Source organism: Aotus nancymaae, unplaced genomic scaffold, assembly GCF_030222135.1.
Source record: "Aotus nancymaae isolate 86718 unplaced genomic scaffold, 86718_ANA_hifiasm-v0.15.2.pri h1tg000040l, whole genome shotgun sequence".
In the NCBI taxonomy this organism is placed as follows: domain Eukaryota; kingdom Metazoa; phylum Chordata; class Mammalia; order Primates; family Aotidae; genus Aotus; species Aotus nancymaae.
This window is the reverse complement of record NW_026988454.1, coordinates 37900395-37915115: the sequence shown is the minus strand read 5'-3', so window position 1 is coordinate 37915115 and position 14721 is coordinate 37900395. Positions and strand designations below refer to the sequence as shown.

The following is a 14721-nucleotide window of genomic DNA, read 5'->3' as shown; positions in this document are numbered from 1 at the left end:
CTTTACTCTGGAGTGCTACTGATTATAATATGCTTGTAAAATAAACAGTTTCGTGCTCCACAGAAAAGTGTGAAGTACAAATAGCAACAAGGTACATTTTTTTCCATTTACATTAAATGAAGACTTATTTTTCAAATATATATTTTTAGAGACAAAGTTTTACTCTGCTGCCAAGGTTGGAGTGCACCAGTGTGACCATAGCTCACTCTAATCCCAAACTGCTGGTCTCAAGTGATCCTCCCACCTCAGTCTCCTGAGTAGCTACTACTACAGGTGTATACTATCTTGCCCAGTTAACTTTTTTTTTTTTTTTTTTCCCCAGAGATATAGTCTCACCGTGTTGCCCAGGTTGGTCTGAAACTCCTGGCCTCAAGTGATCCTCCCACCTCAACCTCCCAAAGCACTGAGATTAAAGGCATGAGCCAACACAACCAGCCATAAGACTCACTTAAACCTGAAACTTTGTTTTTACAAAACAACATGTTAAATCTTGATTACAGACTATTAATTGGGAATGAACTTTATATAATTTTTGTGTTTATCATTTTTATTCATAATTTATATTCATACATGATAAACACAAACTTAGTCATTGTTATACAGCAAATATCTTCAACCAATGAAGTAGTATTTGAATTTCCATTGTATTTTTGAAATCAAAATATAAATAGGATGATTTGAGTCTGCTGTTACACTGTACTGTAGAAAGCAATTTCTAATCTTTATAAATGGACCCATGATTTATCTGTGTTAAAAATTCCATAATGTGGTAAAAACTCATTTATTAGCAATTCTGAATAGCTTAGAATTACCTCAACCATTTCTCTCTTTGATATTATCTATGAAGAATAAATTGAATAAATGAGTATTTGTGTAACTTCATGTAAACTGAATTTTTTGTCATAATTCACATCTCACCTACTTCTGAAATTGAATTAAAAGAACTTATAATAAAAACCTAAAAAACCAATATTAAATTTTTGTTTTATTATTATTTATAGAGAAAACCACGACTGATTAATTAAAAGAAGAAATGTTTCAGCTTTGACGCCTTTCCTTCATATACAATTGATACTATTTGGCTATGTCCCCAACAAATCTCATCTTGAACTGTAGTACACATAAGCCCACGTGTCCTGGGAGGGACCCTTTGGAGGGTAATTAAATCATGGGGTATTTACCTTCCTGCTATTCTCATGATAGTGAGTTGTCACGGGATCCGATGGTTTCATAAAGGGCTTTTCCCCTTTATGCTCATTATTTCTCCTTGTTACCAACACGTGAAGAAGGACGTATTTGCTTCCCTTTCCGTCACGATTATAAGTTTCCTGAGGCTTCCCCAGCCATGCTGAACTGTGAGTCAATTAAACCTCTTTGCTTTATAAATTACCCAGTCTTAGGTATGTCTTTATTAGCAGCGTGAGAATAGACTAATACAACAATAATTTTTTTTTTTTAAAGAATACAATTTGAGTGAGAACAATAGTTGAACAACAGTTTTGCTATTCTAATTTTCAGATTGCTTCTCCGAAGGACTTCCAATTTTTTCCAATTCTTTGTTTGCCAGATTGGTTTTACTTACGGTACATACTGAAAATAATTTTAAAATTACAATAAAATTCTTTAATAGCGTGTGACCATTCACATTTCAACTAGCCTTTCCCAAAATTGTTTAAAATAGTAGGATTTTAGGTGCGATGGCTCACGGCTCTACTCCCAGCACTTTAGGAGGCCAAGGCTGGTGGATCATGAAGTCAGGAGTTCAAGACCAGCCTGGCCAACATAGTGAAACCCCGTCTTTACTAAAAACACAAAAAATTAGCCGGGCGTGGTGGCGGGCGCCTGTAATCCCAGCTACCTGGGATGCTAAGGCAGGAGAATTGCTCAAACCCAGGAGGTGGAGGTTGCAGTGAGCCGAGATTGTGCCACTGCACTCCAGCCTGGGCGACAGTGCAAGACTCTGTCTCAAAAATAATAATAATAGTAGGATTTTAATAGCACATAAGGGAGAGGGTCACTAAACTCTAGGCAAATCTATCCAGCAGCTTAATTCCAACTGGTTTGTTAGGAAAAGTCAAGGAACTTAATTGCCTGCCTATTGCTGCAAATAAATGCTGTGTAACTGAGCACTTAGCTTTAATATGCTAATAAGCCAGTTTTACCCCTTTAAGGATGATTCTTCCTGCCTTGATTACAAACTTTATTAATGCTGGTTGCATGCATGAATAAACAATCACTATAATCTCTCCCCAGTAGCAACCTTGGGGTGGTGATGAGTGGGAATTAGGACAGGGGCCAACAAGCATAAAGTCTAGACATGTTTGTGAATCTCTTTCCTTAGATCTCCATTGTTCATTGTTTGCCTCCTTCATCCCTTAATTCAAGAGGTACTTCCTCCCTCCGTGGCCTGAGTCATCCTGTTTACATCTCTGTATTCCACCTGGGTCCCCATATCCGGCTCCAATGGTCACTAAATAGCCAGTATTTTTCTTGTAGAGTTTTCACTCCTGATTGTTTAATTAACATGTAAATGAGAAAGCCATCCCTCTCTTAAAAAATATTTATTTTTAAATTTCTGGTTCAGCAACTCAACTTATCTATATGGTTCATATTCCTTAATTCTGCCTTACCACAATAGCTAAAATTAATTTACAGATGCCTGCCAGATTCATTTTTCACATTGCATGTAAAATATACAGACATCTTATCCTTTTGTTTTCTCTCTCATAGTGTAAAATGGACCACCTTACCTCTGTCTCCTTTAACTCTTACCCCCATGAGACCACAATAAGTACTGTAAACTGTGTGACGTATAATGACTAATGCCAAATAATTTGGTTTATCTGCTCACGGGAAAAAGGTACAGTTGAACCAGAAGTACATTAAGCCTCTCAGTCCTGAAGGAATGTGTTTATTCTGGCAAGAATTTTCCAGTAAATTTCCATTAAGATAGCATGTGCAGAAAAATGTAAGGTCATTGAGTAACACCATTGTTACATAAATACACCGTCTATATCAAGCCTTGCTTTCTAAACACGCATAAAGCAAAAATCGAATAGCTTAGTGCTGATGAATTGACTCAATATTTTGACTTTAATAAGATTCGGAAGCTGAATGGGTTTGTGACAACCTAAAAATACTGAGTCATGGAAAGGAGGAATTTTCTTTTTCTTCTGTTTTTTTTTTTTTTTTTTTTGATCACTGGTAAATGCTGCAAGAACACATTATCATTTTTAAATATGAGGGGATGAGGAGTGGCAAAGAGGCAGCCATTCAGTAATAGACTACCCTCCTTGGTCAACCTGCCATGTATTTTTTAATTTGTCTAAAAATGTAAGTGAACATTCTTTCAGGATACATCAATGAACGTGTTGTGTGACTTTTTTTCTTCACAGAATATTTTCTATTTTTGTACTTCAGACAGCCAATGGCTAAAAGTCTGGACCACCTTAAAACTATTCTGCTAAGAGGCCAGTTCACTGGTTTCCTCTTTTCTGTTTTTAGGAGTATGTTATATGATACCATGTTCATTCTGCAAATTGGGTTCAAAAACATAAAGCAACATCTGCTAGATGTAATGAAGTAGAGAGCTAGAGAGCAGAAATATTTTATATTTCCAAAAGACCCAGGCTGACACATGGTGTTGACATCAAAGAAACATGCAGCTTATACCACAGGCAACTACCAGTGACCCCTACCTGACTTTCTGGCAAGCAATTATTCCAAGTTCCTTCCTCCTCACTCTCCCTCCAGAATGCTGTGTGCTAATCATGCCATGGATATGCTTCAGAGGCTCCCACATTTCTCACCTTTTACCACTATAATGACAGAACTAGACACTATGCTCTAAAGGAAGTTGCCGGCATTGCTCTATAAAGAATCACTTCCTAGCTTTCTGTACAAGTCATGCTGTTTCCAATACACCGGAGTATCATCATTTTTCCTTTTTTTCCACAGACACTCACATCACAAGCAAATATTCACTTTACAGACCCTGACGGGCCTTCCCAGAATCTTCTTTTCCCTCTTGCCAGCATCTCATCCATGCTCTGTTTATAAAAATTAGGGCTTTGTTTTGTTGTTATCCCATTTTCTGGTGATACATTTTCCACCTGGTCAGTGAATTTCAAAGGCATTGATATCGCTCAGGGTATGAGTAATAATGCCTCTTATTTATTTTCTCATAGCACATATTAAACTGGTCTGACATTTTTTCTTCACAAAGAGGTGGGGGTTACCATTGATTATACTGAGGTAAGCTAGAAGCTTGATGATTCATTCTGCTATCCATGCAGTCAGCTCAGTCAGCAAAATGAAATGGAAACAGATGGAACTGGGAGTCTACGTGCCAAATGATTCCAGCTCTACTTAACTGCAATCTTTGGTAAATCGCTTACTTTCTTTACTCCTCACTTTTCCTATCTAAAAAATGGGAAGAATAACAATAGCCGTGCTTGTTTTGTTTGTTGTGAAAATTCTTACTGAAGTGCCTCACAGGTAACCATGAAAAAGGTCCTAGGTACACTTGTACTGTACTAACTGCATATAAACACCCCCCCACTGTTTAATAAGGTCCAGAGGAATCAATATCCTCTGGGGTATTCTCAAGCTTTTTGGCCTCAGGACTCCTTTACACACTTAAAATTGTTCTAAGATCCTCAAAGAGCTTTTGCTTATGTAGGCGATATCTGTTGGTATTTATAGTGTTAAATGCTGAAACAAAAAAATTTTAAATACTATTCATTTGAGAACAAGCATCTTCACATAGATAACATTAAAAAAGCCATTTTTCAAATAAAAATGGTGAGATGAGTAGCACTGTTTTATATTTTTGAAACTGCCTTTAATGTCAAGCTTAATAGAAGACATCTGGATTCTTATATCTGCTTCTGCATTCAATCTTTTACAATATTACAGTTCATGTCATCTCTGGGAAACTCCACTGTATTCTCACGAGAGAATGAGAGCGAAAGAGGCAAACAACATCTTAGTGTTATTATGAAAACAGTTTAAATCTCCTAGACCCTGGAAAGGGTCTGGAGAGCCTCAGGTGTTCCCAGACCACACTTTGAAAACCACTGCTTTAAGAATTCTCAAAAATAACACCTAATGGGTCTGAAAATGTACCTTTCACCTCTGTGGGCAACACTCCAAAAAGCCCTCTGAAAGAAACAGACATGCTTTCCTAGTGACTCAACCTATTTCTTTATTTTTGTTTAGTTCTATGTCCTTTCACAAAAACTGGGACTTTTTCCAATATATTCATATTTAATTTATACTATAATGGCAAAGAATAAAAACGTCATTAAAAAACCCCTCCCTTTCCAATATTGTTAATCATTTACTGGTGTCCATTATGCGTAAAGGGCAGAAGTTCTCTCTGGGCTTCCCCTTGTGGCTAGAATATTTGAAAACGTGTATTTCCCTTAATGTGCCTTTGTCATCCCTATCCTTACCTAAAACCCCCTCGGCCGGGCGCAGTGGCTCACGCCTGTAATCCCAGCACTTTGGGAGACTGAGGCGGACAGATCACCTGAGGTCAGGAGTTAGAGACCAGCCTGGCCAATGTGGCCACCTGTACTAAAAATAAAAGATTATCCAGGTGTGGTGGCATGCGCCTGTAGACTCCCGCCTCAGGAGGCTGAAGCAGAAGAATCGCTTGAACCCGGAAGGCGAAGGTTACAGTGAGCTGAGATCGCACCACTGCATACCAGCCTGGGCGACGGAGTGAGACTCCATCTCAACAACAACAACAACAACAAACCCTCAAGGCAGATTTATTTGTAAGTAAGATGCTTCTTCTGAGCTCATATATTTAACTATCTGGTCCAATTTCTACCTTGTGGTCCGTACCCTGTTAAAAGTCCTACTGTGAAACTTTATATTGTCTGTCTCCTGATTCTGCCCCTTCTAGAAGCGTTTTTGTGGTCCAAAGTCAGCTTTCTTGAAGTCCTCTGATCCTAGCACCTGTTTTGTTTTGTTTTCTTACAAGATCCTTTCTAAAAAGGATACACTTTATTTCATGTTCCCTATTTCACTTTTATTTTCATGCAGCGCAAGTAGTGACTGCGTTGGGATACACAATATAAGACAGAAGAATAAAGTTTATTTTTGTTTTGGCTTTGTTCTGTTTTAATGTCTTAAAAAAAAAAAGGCAGTGGGCTGATGGTTCTTACTCAGATCGTGACTTATCATCAACCATAATGACTAAGAATATTTAGAAAAAGCCATATGTATTGAAGTGTAAACATTAGAATGCTATTACACCTCAAAGATTTAAACCTATCCCATCAATTTTTAGATGAGGTAATGAGGCCTCAAGGTTAAATCTCCCTCAATTTTACCCAGCAAAGGGGTGATAGAACGGATTAATGTCCTCATTCCTTCTTCGGTGGTCACTTTAATATGTCAAACAGACTAAAAAGGGTAGGATTTACTTCTCTTTCCTCAGACATATCAATCTTTCTGAGTTTGTATTGCATATAGACAAGGCAAAAGTAATTTGGTTGACATAGTCTATAATTTGCACTTCCAAATGACCATTACACTTATCAAGAAAAAAATACATTTTAAAATCAAACCATATCTCTTTAAAAGGCATGAGAAACCTTTTCTAATGCACTTTCTGGTTTTTGGGGTTTTTTCCATTTTTTTATTTTTGAGATGGGGTCTCACTGTGTCACGTAGGCCAAAGTGCAGTCAGTGCTCAAGCTCCTGGGCTCAAGTGATCCTCCCAACTCAGCCCCCCTGAATAGGTGGGACTACATGCACAGACCACTTCACCTAGCTAATTTTTTGTAGAGACAGAGTCTTGTTACATTGCCCAGGCACAGAATCTCATTACATTGCTGAGGCTGGTCTGGAACCCCTGGCCTCAGGCAATCCTCCTGCCTCAGCATCCCAAAGTTCTGGGATTACAGGTATAAGCCACTGTGCCTGTCAATGCACTTTCTAAAATATGGTTTGTGGCCAGGCGCAGTGGCTCACACCTGTAATCCCACCACTTTGGGAGGCTGAGGTGGGAAGAGTGGTTGAGCCCAGAAGTTCAAGAGTAGCCTGGGCAACAAAGAGCCCCATCTCTATTTTTTTAAAAAAAGGTTTGTGTTATGCTGGGCATAACTTCAAATATAATCCATTTTTTAAAAAACTTGATTTTGTAAATTTTAAAATTTTTAAATTTAATACTGTTCCTTTATCTACAGAATCTCTACACCGAGAAAAAACCATGTTTCTCATGTGTAGACTTCTCTTTCATTTCAGCAGTTATCTTAAAGAAGTACTGTAATCACTACCATGGTGAGATGGTAAAGCTATTAATATTGTGTAATGGCCCTGTCCATCAGAATACGCTGAATTTGAATGACTACGAAGAGCTGCAGCCTATGAATGACCCACGTCATTTTTATCCCCGTCAAAGAGAATGCCTACTGTTGTTTAGCTGAAAGTAGTAATTATTAGAAGTGGCTATGACATCTAGGAAGAAAGAACACTGATAATGCCTAAAAGCGGTAAGAAGCTGATTAGAAAGCAATACCACATCACCCAACCCCCCACACACACCCATGCCACCATTTGAACCCAAAGAAAGGAGTCTAATCTCTAATTTTTTTTTTTTTTTTTTTTTTTTGAGACAGAATCTCACTTTGTTGCCTAGGCTAGAGTGCAGTGGTATGATCTTGGCTCACTGCAACCTCTGCCTCCTGGGTTCAAGCAATTCTCCTGCCTCAGCCTCCTGAGTAGCCAAGATTAAAGGTACACACCAACAAGCCCTGTTAATTTTTGTATTGTTACAGAGATGGGATTTCACCATGTTGGCCAGGATGATCTTGATCTCTTGACCTTGTGATCTGTCCACCTCGGCCACCCAAAGTGCTGAGATTACAGGCATGAGCCACCTCGCCTGGCTGAGTCTAATCTCTTCTATCTGACTCAACTGCTACAGTCTTTAGGATGTACTGAATTTCACATAAACTTAATTCTATTCCTCTTTGCATACATTACCCTTTTCATTTTAGGAAAAAAAATAAAATTTACTTATTTCTTTCAGCTTTGTCTTTAAAAATAAAAGTCACAGCCAGGCATAGTGGCTCGTGCCTATAATCTCAGCACTTTGGGAGCCAGAGTCAGGCAGATCACGAGGTCAGAAGGTCGAGAACATCCTGGCCAACACGGTGAAACCCCATCTCTACTAAAAATACAAAAATTAGCTGGGCATGGTGGCGCATGCCTGTGGTCCCAAACATTTGAGTGGCTGAGGCAGGAGAATCACTTGAACGCAGGAGGCAGAGGTTGCAGTGAGCCTAGATCGCACCACTGCACTCCAGCCTCACGACATAGTGAGTCTCAAAAAAAAAAAAAAAAAAAAAAGTAGCTTAACATCTTCTAGTGCTTTATAGTTTTTCAGTCTCCACCCACTTTGTGCTTTGTTTTTTGCTACTCACTTTTGACAGTGGGTAGAAAAAAACAAAACAAACTCAGGAGAACAATAAGCAAATGACCTAATTATCCTCTGTTTATACCACATTACCTAAGCAAAACTGAGAAGAGAAGCCTATTAATGACACCATTAAGAGCTAGCTTTGACAACTTGGCTTTATCACTTTTAGAGAAATATATGATACAACCGATTCACAGGCTCTGGGTTTTTCATTTGTTTTGTTATTTATCATTGCTGCTTTCACTGTACTTCTTGACATCACTAAAAGAATAGGGACATAGTAGCCACTGCCAGGTCTGGTAGAAAGAAAGGAGGGAAGGCATAGAAAGAAAAACATGGGAAAGGCAGGAGGCAGCCAAGGCAGGTTTCAAAAATTCACTTCCTATTTAGATACAGACACAGGGAACGTATAAGGGAAAATGGTAGGCTGCTATCACTGGCTAGAGACAGGTTTCTTGTTTTAGAGCTCTGGTTCTGGGTAGAAGTGAGATCCTCTTTGTTCCTGAGCTTGCCAAATCTCTCAGGAAGCAGTTTTTCCACCTCAGTTGGAGGTACAACTCGACAAGCTGCCAAATGGGAACCTGGATCTGAATGTCAAAATCATCTTCCAAGATGAGGATGAAGGTATCTGGAGTGGGACTTTGACATAAAAAATCTCAGGATCTTGGAACAGAGGTTCAAAGCATATCCACTTCATTCAATTATCTGTCACCATGACTTGCATCCACGCTGGACATGCCGTTCTTTCTCCAGGACCCTTTATCTTTTTATTCTTCTGGCCAGCTGTAGAGCCACCTGGAAATTAAACACCGGTAGCTACTTTGCATTCAGAACACAGGTTCTCCAGTTTGATCTGTTTTCCAGCTGTCATCACTCAATTTCATATCTCAGTACCTTTCCCTGTGAGGGTTGGAATAACCTCGCTTCTGCAGCCTCCCTACAGCCTTTACCACATTTTGTATCTTGATGCTCTGCTCATGCGTGTGTCCCCTCCATTAAATTATGTGTTCCTGGGGGCAAGAATCCATGTTTTTTTTTTTTTTTTCCTCTTAGTATCCCTGGGTTCAAGCAAATTGCCATAGCAGATGTTGGTGAACTGTTCAATTATTAAAGTACTGCTGCCTCTGAAATAACTTAATTTCTAAGGCATTTCTTATTTAATTGCACAAAACTAAAAAGAAATAAGACAGAGAGAGATAAACAGTAAATAATAAAGAAATCAGTCACCGGGAAACTCTACAATTAATAAGGTAAATGTTCTATGTCTCTGTGATGCTACTTTTGGATGCTTAGTCTAGAAGTAGGTTTCCTAAAGGAAATAGAAACATACAAAAGCGAGGGCTGGTTGCATATGAGACTGTAACTAATACTCACTTATAAACAAGTTTCAACTTAGAGGTTTTTAAGCACACATTCCATAGTTCCATTATTCATTTTAATCTTTAAAACAAATAATTATTGGCTGGGCATGGTGGCTCATGCCTGTAATTCCAGCACTTTGGGAGGCCGAAGCAGATAGATAACATGGTAAGGAGTTTGAGACCAGCCTGGTCAATATGCTGAAACCCCATCTCCACTAGAAATACAACAACAACAAAAATAGCTGAGCCTGGTGGCGCACGCCTGTAGTCCCAGCTACTCAGGAGGCTGAGACAGAAGAATCACTTGAACCAGGAAGGCAGAGGTTGCAGTGAGTCGAGATCGTGCCACTGCACTCCAGCCTGGGTGACAGAGAGACTTCATCTCAAAAAAAAAAAAAAAAGGAAAACAAATAAATATTTACTGAATGTCTTACTCTATGGTTGCTTTAACCAAGTTCTTCTAACTTTAATGTGAGGTAGACGACAAATGACACCAGCACCAGTCATGGATGGAATTTTCCAGTTCCTCACTCAACTAGTGACCCAGACAACTCTTTCCAACATGGGCCTTCAGGTCATTGTCTTTACCTCAGGACTGTCCTCAATACGCTTCAAGCCCTGCTGTGGTTCACCATTCCTTCTTCCACTCTGGCAGTTTCTGCCACTGTTACCCACTCATTCTCAATTCATCCCCTGCTCAATCAGTTCCTGAGATTTAGACCAATAATTTAAGGTAACATCTATAACCCCTTGCTATGGCCTAAATGCTACTTACTCCCCGCCAAATTCCCATGCTGAAATCCTAACTCTGAAGGAGATGCTGTTAGAAAATGAAGACCTTAGGGAGGGGATTCATGCTCTTATAAAGTAGGCCTCAGAAGGCAGACTCGCCTGTTCCACAGTGTGAGGACATGGTGAGAAGGTGCCATCCGTGAGAAAGCCAGCCCTTTCAGACACCCAATCCACCAGCACTTTGATCTTGAACTTCCCAGTCTCTGAAACTGTGAGAAATACATTTCTATTGTTTATGAGCCACCTAGTTTATGGTATTTTGTTACAGCAGTACAAACAGACTGAAGCACCCTTGCTGGCAACCCTGCTCCTCCCCTGGTCTGTTTCTCAAGATCTCCTGAGTTTGTCTGAAGCCCATTCGTAGTCCATTATTAAAGATGTTCTTTCCCGAGATGGAGCCTAGCCTCCTCAGAACAACTCATTCCCAGTTCTTGTTTCACAGCAGTCATATAGCTTTAAAGGTAGTGATCAGCACCTAAATCTTTTGTCAACCTTTGTCTATTTATTTTTATTTTTCTTGGCAAATCAAATTTTTTGCCTTTTTAGTTTCCAAGCTGTGCTCCTGTTTCTTTTCTGAGAAATCTATCAAGTTATCAAGACATTTTCAGGGATGAAATGAAGAAAGATTCACTCATGAAGATCAAAGGTTTTTCCACTTCCCCTTATATTCTTGAACGTGTTACTTAAAATTCCCCCATCATAATTTCTATTAGTTCAGAATCTCATCACTACAGTTTGTCAATACACCTTAAACATGCATTAACACAGATAAATTTACACCAAGGTGCAAATTCCCTCACATATAAGACTTAATATACTTCAAGATCTAGGATCTAAGAAAAGTATTTAAATATCAGCCAGGAATTTCATTCTGCTATTGACTGACTACAGATTTATAAATTATAATATTCTGATATCCCTCCAGTTCATAAAAAGTTGATTCACAATGCCTATTATGATATAAGCACTAACAAAATACTTGTTGACGTAACACAAAATTATAAACACTAAGATTTTGAAATTTAATGTTAGAATAGTAGTGAATATAATCATGGTTTTCCTTATTTCCTATGGCATGTATATTGTCCTTCAGTGAGACTTTTATATACATATTAGCATCAACTTTCCTATGCTAATAAAAACATCAACACGAGGCAATGGTGAATTTAAAAAAAAAAAAACATTTTGAGAGTAACGAAAGCTACATACACAGCATATTATGGAAGAGACATGGGCATTATTATTAAACTCTTCTTGGTTCTTTGTGATTATCTATTGCAATAAGGTAGAGAAATCATCTCATATCTCAGGGGGAGTAGGGGAGGATAAAACCAACCTTCTACCAGCCAGCAAAAGAAAAAACATAGACAAACACTGGAGGAAAAGGTTAAAAGTGAAAGGATATTTGTGTTTATGTTAGAAAATATAAATGGAGAAGATATTTATTAAGTAATGCTGGTAATAGTAGAATAGTAACAGAACAATTAAAAACCACAGCATTTCTGTGGTAAATACCTAGATAGGAAAAAAGAAAACTGCTTCCCTTATGTTATACATATAATTTTATGGGTAGCTCAAAATGAACTTCAAACATTACAATGCCCCACTGATAAGTATGGAAGGCCAGGTGCTAAAAGTCAACTCTACTGGGGGGACAGAGAGGATGGAGGTCACTTCTAGCCAATCAAATAATTTAGCCAAGCTTAGAAACAATTCATTTACATTTTCTATTAAATGTCTTTAGCAGTCAGTAACAAAGTAGAATATATGAATACTACAAAACAATCTTCCTTAAGTGAGATGATCTAACGCCACTTTTGTCTTTGCATGTTTGAAAGACTGAGCCCAAGACAGATGTGAATACAAGCAGCCTAAAAGATACATGAAATATAAAACAAGAACTAAAGACAATTTCACATGCAAAATGCTACTTGTGGGTTGGGGCAGGAAATTTAACATTTGAAGAAAAAAAAAAAATCCCACTCACCAGCCTGGGCAACATAGTGAGACCCTGTCTCTACAGAAAATAAAACAATTATCCAGGCACAGTGGCATGTGACTGTAGTCCAAGCTACTCAGGAGGCTGAGGTGGGAGGATCCCTTGAGCCCAGAAGTTCAAGGCTACAGTGAGCTATGATCATATCACTGTACTTCAGCCTGGGTGACAGAGTGAGATCCTGTCTGGACACACACACACACACACACACACACACACACACACCTCACAAAAACAAGCATTTTCAGTAGAAGCCACTGAGCTTTGTTTAGAGTATTGGAACAGGGCTCATAGTGCAGTGAGGCCCAACATGAATACGAGGGATGGACAAACGTTTTACAGGAAGGGATTGTGGGAACCTGAAAAGGGGAGGGGAGGAGAGGTAGATGGTAAAGAAAAACACTTTTAATAAGGAAACATAGTTAACGCTATTCTTGGGCAATGCCACATCTAGCATAATATGGGCATACTGAGCTCCAGCAAATGCCACCCACAGACACATCAAATTCTGGGTGGATTAAACCCCACCAGCTGGAAGTTTTTGAACCTGGCCTAGCTTAATTTCTGTCCTCGTCCTCAAGAAACATCTCTACCTCCCAACCCTTAGTCTCAGGCTCATTACCAGGCTTACACTAGCCTACTGTGTACCTGTTTTTCACATGGGGCAGCAAAATTCCCACTTAACCAAAAGCAATATGGTGTCAGGCTCCAAAATGTCATTCCCTGTGGGGATCTGAGAGAGTAGAAGAAGTGCAAAAGTAGTTCCTGGCCCCAAGAGTTGCCCTGCTAGCTGCATCCAAGGCTGCCTTGGCACTCTATAGAAAGCTGATTCTGTATGATTGTCCCATTTAAGGGCTTCCACCTCTCGTCTTCCATTTACATCCCTCTGGTTCTCCTCTGCTTTCCCCATTGCTACACACCTGGATCCTCCTCTCTGCCCAATTCCTACAAAGAAATGATCTAAGTTGACTGCTTTCTACTTCTCCACAAAATGCTGTCAGCTACATCATTTTCCTGAGCCCTCAGTTCTGCACTGGCCAAGGCTCCCAGGACCTTGAATCTCAGTGGAGGTCTGAGCTACCCATATCCCTCCTTGTCAGGAAAGAGAGGTGGAAGAAAGAACGGTAGTGTCAGAAATCCATCACTTCAGAAGAGATTAGTGAGCTATTGAATAATTTTTTTTAAATGAGCTATTGAATAATTTTTAAAAAATAATTAAATGATTTAAAAAAAAAAAGTCATTCATTCATGAAGTAGGAGTCTTTAACAATTGGCCCTCAAGCACCTGAGTTAAAAAACAACAACAACAACAAAAAAAAAACAGAACAAGTTCTAAGTCTTTTTTTTTTTTTTTTTTTAATTATTCAGGGTAGGTGCAGTGGCTCACATCTGTAATCCCAGAACTTTGGGAGGCCAAGGCAGGTGGATCACCTGAGGTTAGGAGTTTGAGACCAGCCTGATCAACATGGTAAAACCCCATCTCTACTAAAAATACAAAATTAGCCAGGTATGGTGGTGCATCCTGTAATCCCAGCTACTCAGGAGGCTGAGGCAGGAGAATTGCTTGAACCTGGGAGGCGGAGGTTGAAGTAAGCCGAGATGGTACCATTGCACTCCAGCCTGCGCACTAGAGCAAAATTCCGTCTCAAAAAAAAAAAAAAAAAAAAAAAAAAAAAAAACCTCTAGAGACCAGAAAGTTATACAAGGAGAAGATGAAAGGATTAAGAGCATGTAATGTCCTCCAGGGCAGAAATCAGTATTTACACTGTAACATAGCCATGGAAGCCAGTGTAGATGATAGCATCAAAAATAGAACTTCCTTTACCATCTTGCCAGGATACATCTACAGAAAGATCTAAGTTGCCAGATACTCTCAAGGTAAAGATCAAAGACTTAGAACTTGTTCTTGTTCTGTTTTTCCCTTTTTTTTTTTTTTAACTCAGGTGCTTGAGGACCAATTGTTAAAGTCTCCTACCTCATGAATGACTTCAGTTATTTGCAAAAGCCAGTTCTGTAAAGTAAAATGCACAACTTTTATAAGACAGATACTGTGAAACTCTAAGCATGCTTTCATATGCCAACTGATCTAATACAGAAATGCCAATTTCTTAATCCAATAGTTTTATGAATACAGT

General features: G+C 39.0%; 1 protein-coding gene across 3 annotated transcripts in view; it reads right to left on the bottom strand.

The window, feature by feature from the left end:
- The window catches only part of ARHGAP18 (Rho GTPase activating protein 18), a 193862-nt gene that overhangs the window by 65631 nt on the left and 113510 nt on the right, over positions 1-14721 (bottom strand). The window lies entirely within an intron of this gene.